The sequence below is a fragment of the Octodon degus genome, unplaced genomic scaffold, assembly GCF_000260255.1.
Source record: "Octodon degus isolate 3935 unplaced genomic scaffold, OctDeg1.0 scaffold00048, whole genome shotgun sequence".
NCBI lineage: Eukaryota > Metazoa > Chordata > Mammalia > Rodentia > Octodontidae > Octodon > Octodon degus.
Window position 1 is genome coordinate 4,057,717 of NW_004524624.1, and position 8,465 is coordinate 4,066,181.

The following is an 8,465-nucleotide window of genomic DNA, read 5'->3' on the forward strand; positions in this document are numbered from 1 at the left end:
GAGAGAGAGAGAGAGAGAGAGAGAGAGAGAGAGAGAGAGAGAAATCACTATGGAGACTTTAGACATTAATGGAAATAAACACTACCAAAACTCTGTGTCCATAAATTGGATAATTTAAATGAACTAAATCGATTTCTTGAAAGACACCCAAGGAAAAGTATATAATCTGAGCATTCTTTTTTCTACTAGAGAAACAGAATTAATAGTTAGAAGCCCCTCAACAAATTAAATTTCAGATCCCAATGGTTTCATTGGTGATTACAGCCAGACATTTAGGGAAGAAACAATACCATTTCCATGCAATCTCGTATAGAAAATACTTATGAATTTATATTATTAAACTAGTGTAAACCTGCTCTCCATTTCAGAGATGAACACTGAAAAACAACTACAGACCAAAATCCCTCATGAACACAGAGGTGAACATCCTCTATATGACAGTATCCAGTCAAACAATTAGGTGGGGCTTACCCTTAGAATGCAAGACTGGAACATTTGAAATCCAATAAACATAATTCACTATATTAGTAGATTAAAGATGAAAAATCATGTCATTATCTCAATATATGAAGAAAAACTATTTGATGAAATTGAACATTCATTCATGATTTTTACAACTCTCATAAAACTAATAATAGCAATGAACTTCCTTAACTTGGTAAAGGGCACCCATTGAAACAGGTCACTAATAAGATGCTTATTAGGTTACAGATTGGATGTCTTTCTTTGCAAGACTGGGAACAAGCCAAGGATGTCTTCTCTTGCTACATTCATTCAATATCACAGTTAAAGTCTTACCCAGTGAATAAGTTAATGAAAAGAGATAAGAGGAAAGCAGATCATACAGTAATGAGCCTCTACAAAAGTACAAATACACAGAACTGAAGTCTTTCACAAATAATAAGCAAATGTACCAGGACCAGAAGGGACGTGGTCAAAATACAAAAATTGGTTGTATTTCTCTATATTAGCAATAAACAACTGGAATTAAGTAATCATTTAGTACCATTTTCAATAACACCAAAAACGGAGAAATATTTGGATGTAAAACAATCTACAGGATCTATAGAAAACATAACTCACTGTTATGGTTTCTATCTAGGTGTCCCCTAGAAGCCCCACATGCTCCTAGGCATGGCTTCAGGCAGATGATTGGATTTTTTGGGCTTATAGCTGATGCGCTAGTAGGAAGCACCATATGGCCGGAAGGAGCAAGTCATTGAGGGTGGGGCCTATGTCTCAGCAATGAGGAAAGTAACTACATCAGAATCAAATACCTGACATCCAAAGCTAAAGGGAGAAAGGTTTATTGAGCTCACAGTTTGTAGAGGTTTCTTTTAGTCCATACTAGATAGTTCCAAGGCAGGATGGCACATGCCAGAGGGGCAACAGTTCATGGTGGTGGAAGACAGAAAAAGCAACAAGAGCAAAAATGCATGTGTGTGTGTGTGTGGAAAAATCAAGCTTCTTTCTGCTCCTTTTATCTTATCCAGACTTCTGGGATTAGGATAGTGCCAATCCCATCAGTAGACTGAGCCAGTGATCACTCACCCTTAATCCCAGCACCTTTAATCCCAGAATTACACTACAAATCAATCACAAACTCTAGATTCAGCTGCCTCTGAAAAAGCCCCATCTAAAAGTGCATGAGGCTTTGGGGAAATATCCAGACATAAACTATAACAGCCTGGAAGAGTTTTTTTTTCAAAGTTTTATTGATAAACATATAGCAATGAGACAGTTTCAAATCAAATCGGAAATACAGTTTCAACAAATAATACACTGCATATATTCTTCTTAGTGGTTAATTGCTGTACAAGATGCAGACTTGTGATCCTACTTACAAACACCATTAGAAAAAATCATTCTATTCATTAAGAGAATGCAACTATATATCTATCCCAACCACTTTGAATACACAGATACAAAACAGACATTCATAGTTATATCCCATTTTTTTAAGTTCCGTTATTGAATATTATAGGTGTGTAAACTCAGCAAAATATTCTAAAAGAGTCCAGTAGCCCATAATAGCAATGGGTCTTCTGTTTAACGGGCAATGTCAGAAATTACTGACCTGAGTCCCCCACAGCTCAACATAACAACATGGCTTTACTTCCTATATTTCGTCTTCATACTTTTCTACTGGATGGTTAAGACCAAGGTAAAGCAGGACCTATGCAACAAGAGTTGTAGCTTTGGGGTCTGATAAGGTCAGTGAAATGCCCTCAGGATTTATCCTGAGATCGTGTACCTCAGATTGTAGAACCTTTGTCAGTGTCAGCCATGTGGATGAGTCACGGCCAATGCTTGGCCAATGTGCTCTCTGTGAAAGCCTGAGAGAGTGTCTTCTCTCCATGTGACTCTCCTTAGGCACACTCTACGTCATCGATCACTTTCCTCTTTGGCCCCATAATCTTCTTGATCAGAAAATTTGGGACACTACCGAGGTACATGACGTTACAGTACAAGTTCTCATATGTCCTGAGTCTTAATTGACCTTAGAAGGCTAGGGCCAAAATGTTGGCTTTCCTTGTAGCCCTCCTTTTTCTCTAATTTTGGTCTGCAAACTTAGGTTGTTAACCATCCAGAAGACAAGCTTATTGTTATTATCAAATGATTTAGGCTATCAATCTTAACCTCACTATCTTACTGCATTTCAAACATCTTAGGCATAATAAGGAACAGGTATTTTTCATCAAGTATTGATATGTTGAACTTTAAGTCCCTACATAATATGATAAAAAAATTTAAAAATTGGATTATATTTTAAAAATAGGATAAAGAATTCTATGCTTCTCATGTTTGCACATAAGTCCAAAAATCTCACCATATACAACCTTGAAGCAGGACAGTCCCACAATATTGCTTTTCCTGTCTCTTGCTTACATTCACCACCCCCTTCTTCTTGAACATCCACCTACCAGAGAGACATCTTAGCAGTAACTGGCATGTCATGATAAGCAGCGCATATTCAGAATACCACAATGACAGGCACTCACAACATGAAACCACTATTACAAATTACCATCTGCAGTGCAGTAGCTTAGTTCACAAATATCAGCCTGGAAGAGTTTTATGTCTCTCAGATTCCTCCTTTGATCTGGGGCTGCTTCCCTATTGCCATGTCCCACCACCAAGCCTTTCCGCCATATCACCTTGCCTTGCAGCCAGACAAGCATGCAAAGACTAAAACCTCACAGACTACAGGCCAAACTAAACCTTTCCACCTCTAAATTGTGGGTGTTAGGAATTGTGTTTCAGTGATAAGGAAAGCAACTACATCACAGATTTCTTAAATATCTAAATAAATTAATGGCTATATCATGTCTATGGATTAAATACTTAATATTATTCAAATGTTAATTCTCCAAATGCTCCAATACACCAAAAGCATGACCCATAAAATAAAAATGGATTGCTTAGACTTTTTCAAAGTTAAAAGGTTTTACTCTAAGAAATACATAATTAAGAGATTGAAAAGGCAAGCTATGAACTGGAAGAAAATATTGCAAAATATATTTGCAATAAAATATTTGTTTACAAAATGTATAACTTACCTTTCAAACTCAACAACAAGAAAAACAACTCAATTAAAAAGGGAAGAAACTCTGAATACACATTTCACCCAAGACACACTGATGACAACCATGTGAAAAGATGCTGCACACCATTGATCATTATATATATATATATATATATATATATACAGATATATATATATTATGGATTTAGTACAAGGTCTACAGGGTCTCACTACACAGATTGGACTCTTAGTGATCCTCCTGTTTTCAGCCTCCCAAACACTGGGATTACAGGCCCACACCACTATACCCAGTCTCAGTCGCATCTCAGCGTTCCCCAGGGGCAGGGCCAGCACAGCAGACTCTGGGGATCAAAGATAAATGTAAATTTAAAATACAATGAGATCACCACACACTTAGTAGAATGCTGCTGTAGCTTTTAGGGTATAGTGTCCATGTGATCAGCTTTGGGATTTGCCCAGAGGGTGGGTGGAACACACTTGTGTGTGTTTGTGAGTAGGTCACGAAAGCCTGGCCCTGGAGCTCTATATCTGGTCCTTCCCCTCTGTCTCTGGCACAGTAGGTGTGCTCTGCTTCCCTGCCCCCATAGACTAAGCTCCATCACACTCTTCTGTTACAATGCTCCTATCTTGGAGCCAAGCCAACCATAGGCAGAACCCCTCAAACCATGAGCCAAAATAACTCTTTTAAATAGAAAAGATACTAATACAAATGCCTGAAAAAGTTTTAATGACAATACTAACTCCCAGGAGCAAAATAACTACTGAAGCTTTTATGCATTGCTGGTGAAGACGCAAAACAGTATATAGCTATTTTGGAAAATAGTGTACATTTTAAAGATAATATAAACATAGAACTACCATAAGACCTAACAATCCCAGTCCAAGCAAAATATAAACTTCTGTCACATGAAAATTGTGTGTAGTGGGGAAAAAATTTTTTGGTACTGGGGATATGTTATAATATTTATATAACATCTTTATTTACAATGATGAGACTTTTATTGTTTGTGTCTAGATATCTGCCCCCCAAAGCCTCATGAAATCATGGGGTGGGCTTCTGGGTTTTTTTTTATTGATTGATGGTCCACTGCTAGAATGATGGGTGTGAGTGTTATACCCACCCTATAGAAAAAGGCTTGCTCTGCTCCTCCACACCCTCCTTTCATTTCTAGTTATCTATCATTTCTAATGTCTCCCTTTTTTTTAAATGGATTTGGTACAGGGTCTTACTATGCAGCTTACACTTGTAGTTATCCTCCTATCTCAGCCTCCCCAGCCCTGGTATTAGAGGCATGTGCCACCATGCCCAGTCTTGGGGCCAGCTTGGTGCATCTGGGGCGGGGCTGGCACCCGTGTGGTACTAGGGATCGATTCCAGGTCATTGCGCTTGCCTAGGCAGGCATTAGACCACTGAGTTATCTCCACAGCCCTCTAATGTCTCAATCATTATTTTTACACTCTCTTTAAATTTTTTTTTTTTCTTGTACTGGGGATAGAACGCAGGACCTTGCATTTGCCAGGCAGGTGCCTAAGCCACTGAGCTATCTTTCCACCCTAAAATAAATTTTTAAAAAGGAAAAGATTTAAGGTTTAGCAAAATTAAGAGTTAATGTTTAATTGCTCGATCAATTTCCCATGCCTGTATCTGGTAATCTGCTCCTCCCTTTTTGCTCTTGTTCATTTTGCTGTTTTCTACCACTATGAACAGTTGCTTTCTGCCATGTGCCACTCTGCCTTAGAGCCAGCTAAGTATGGACTGAAACCTCCACAAACTGTGAGCTAAATAAATTTTTCCTTCTTTATTTTAGGTGTTAGATGTTTTGTCCCAGCAATGAGAGAAAAGTAACCAAAGACAGAGATCAACCCAAATGCCCTTCAACAACCAAAAGCCTCATCTCAAATAGTACAACTACAAATAGAATGAAACTCAACAAGAAACAGGAACTATTGGTTCATATAACATGAATGAACCTTAAATGCATTTTGTTAAATGAAAGAAGCCAGATCTAAAAAGCTACATATCATGTTCTATTCTTAGGGTATTTTGAAAAAGACAAATGAAAAAAATAGTGGTTACCAGAGATAGAAGGTAAAGAAATTGTTAATGCAAAGAGACAGCATGAGAAACTTTGAGGAATATTATAGCTGTTCTGTACCATGACTGTAGTACAAACACTTCATAAAATTCTTAGAACATTATACCACGAAAAGCAACTTTCATTTCATGTAAATTTTAGGTTTTTTAAATTTTATTTAAAAGAGTAAAAACAAAAACAAAGACAGAAACAGAGTAACATGCAATATATATGGTACAGAATTTCAAAACAAGAATAAAAAATTAACAACGGTTATTATATTATGTATTTTTGTCATCAAGTCTGTTGCTCGGGTCAATAGATATAGGTATACAAAACTGGTCAAAAATTGAACATTAATGCTTGCTTTCAATAAACCTTTTCTTGGTCCTTTTTACTTTTTATTTTTAATGTATTTTAAAGTGAGTATAATAATGATTGTTAAGACATTAGAAACAGTACACATTTAGAAGAACACGATGATAGGTATGCAACTGTGGATTCTGCATTGTATATTGATATCTTATGTACATGTTATATATTAAGTAAAATTAACCAGGATATGATGAGAACCCAATGTAGAATACAGACTGGAACAAATGAAGATAAGTGTGAGGTGAGAGCGAAGAAAAGAACTTAACTAAGAAGAAACATATTTCTAACAGGTACCATAAAACTTAATGGGAAAAACTACCATGAAAATGCAATGCTATAATTAGTAAACGTAGTTCTCTACATTTACTTAAAGGTAAGGGTGGGCAATTTATAACAAATCTATGTATTTGACAGAGCTGAAAAATAAATAGATGTAATTGTGAATGTTGAAGATTAGATTTTTCACAATCTGAGAACATAGTTACAAATAAATGGGGAATAGCAAAACAAGTTCTGTAGTACTGGACTGGAAATAGACCTATCAATACAAACTAATTATTTGTGAAATATATTTTAAGAAAATAAATATAAATGAATAAGGACATGAGTTAGTATATTCACATGCATTTCCAGGTTTGGCACACTGTTAGAACTTAGAAACAGTGACAGTCCAGTGGCAATGAAGACATTCATCTTCTAAGTATCATTTTCACTTTAAAATAAACAATAACAAGACTCTGGATAAGTAGTTAGTTCAAAGGGTAGAACAAAGAGCATACAAGAGGATCCTGGAGCATCTTATGGTGCCAAAAGGTAAATAAATGTTCAAAAACAAGATGAAGAAATATATAAAGGGATTAGAAACCTAGCTCTGACAATTCCCATTGATCAAATCAGAAATAATTTAAGCAACAAAAGAATTTCAATTAATATAGCCAAGAGGACTAAGGGGAGATGCTCATGATTACAGCAACAAAGTAATCATTGCAGACAAGATCCATAACAGTGATAAAATTCATGAAAAAAATATTTTGAAGAGAAATGGGATATTCACACAGTCTCAAATTATTTCTTTCAAAATATTTATTAATTATAAGGCAGAAAATAATGACTTTCTGTACAGACTCCTCAAAGCCACTTTCTGAACTGGGTGGTTCATATTACCACTACTGGTAGTAAGATTTATTTATGTCATGTGTACCTGAAGGGATAAACTTAAAAGCGTGCAATACATTTTTTTTGGTGGTACCAGGGATTGAACTCAGGACCTTGCACTTACCAGGAAAGCATTTATTCCACTGAGTTATCTCCCCAGCCCCTAAAGCCTACAGCACCTATTCCCAAGTGGTCTTCCATCCAAGTACTAACCAGGCCCGACCCTGTTTAGCTTCCGAGATCAGATGAGATTGGATGCATTCAGGGTGGTGTGGCCCTAGACAAGGGTCCAATACTTCTGGAGAACCTTGATAAAAGTACATAAACTCAATTCAATGAGAAGAAAACACAAATCCAACTCAAGGGAATGGGTATTCTATAAAATAATCCTTCAAAGATATCATTATCACAAGTGACAAAGAGGAGGAACTGAAATACATCGGTGGAGAACAACGAGACATGACAGCAAAGTGTAATGTGAGAACCTAGGTTGACTCCTAGAACAGAGAAAAACAGTACCAGAAAAGCTGATGAAACGTGAATGAAGGTGCCCACCGTATTCTACTCTACCAGGCAGCCAGGCCGGTATGTGTGTGGGACCTTCCGCACTCACTAGATTCTACTCCATCAGATAGGCCTGGTGAGAACTGCCCACAGAGAGGCAAGGGGTGAGACCCACCCAACTAATCCAGGAGCAGAATATCTTACCAGAGGGGCATAGCACATTCACTTCCACAGGCTGCAGCAGGAAGAAGCAAAACACAACAGCCAGACCCAAACCAGGTATATCTGGATGAGTTTGAACTTGGTAGATACGGACCTGGTAAGCTGAGATACTTGGCTAGACCCAGATCTATGAGAGCATCTTCTCTCTTTCTCTATTCATTGAGAGGGAGGGCAACAGGTAACCAGGATGAAGTAGTCTGCCTGGAAGACTACAAGTACAAAAGGGGAGGTGATCAGTCAGAATTTAGGGGAACTAATTTAAGTACAAATTCCCAATCTAATATCTGCTTAGCTATACAGTCATAATGTTTGCTTTTAGTGTCTAAAATACAAACCTAGGGCCAGCCAAATAGCTCAGCAGATTAAAGCTACTGCAAGCAGGTGCAGGGGCCGAGGTTTCGATCCCCAGGCTGAGGTTTCAATCCCCAGGCCTGCCTTACTGGCCCTGCCCCTGGGGGGAGGAGCTGAAAGGGCAATTGAGACTGGGTGTGGTGGTGTACGCTTGTAATCCCAGCTCTTGGGAGGCTGTAAACAGGTGGATTACTATGAGTCCAATCTAGTAGAGAGACCCTGAACACCCTGTAGAC

General features: G+C 37.7%; 1 pseudogene; it reads right to left on the minus strand.

The window, feature by feature from the left end:
• Positions 1-7,319: 7,319 nt before the first annotated feature.
• On the minus strand, positions 7,320-7,435 carry LOC111817088 (annotated as a pseudogene).
• Positions 7,436-8,465: the final 1,030 nt, after the last annotated feature.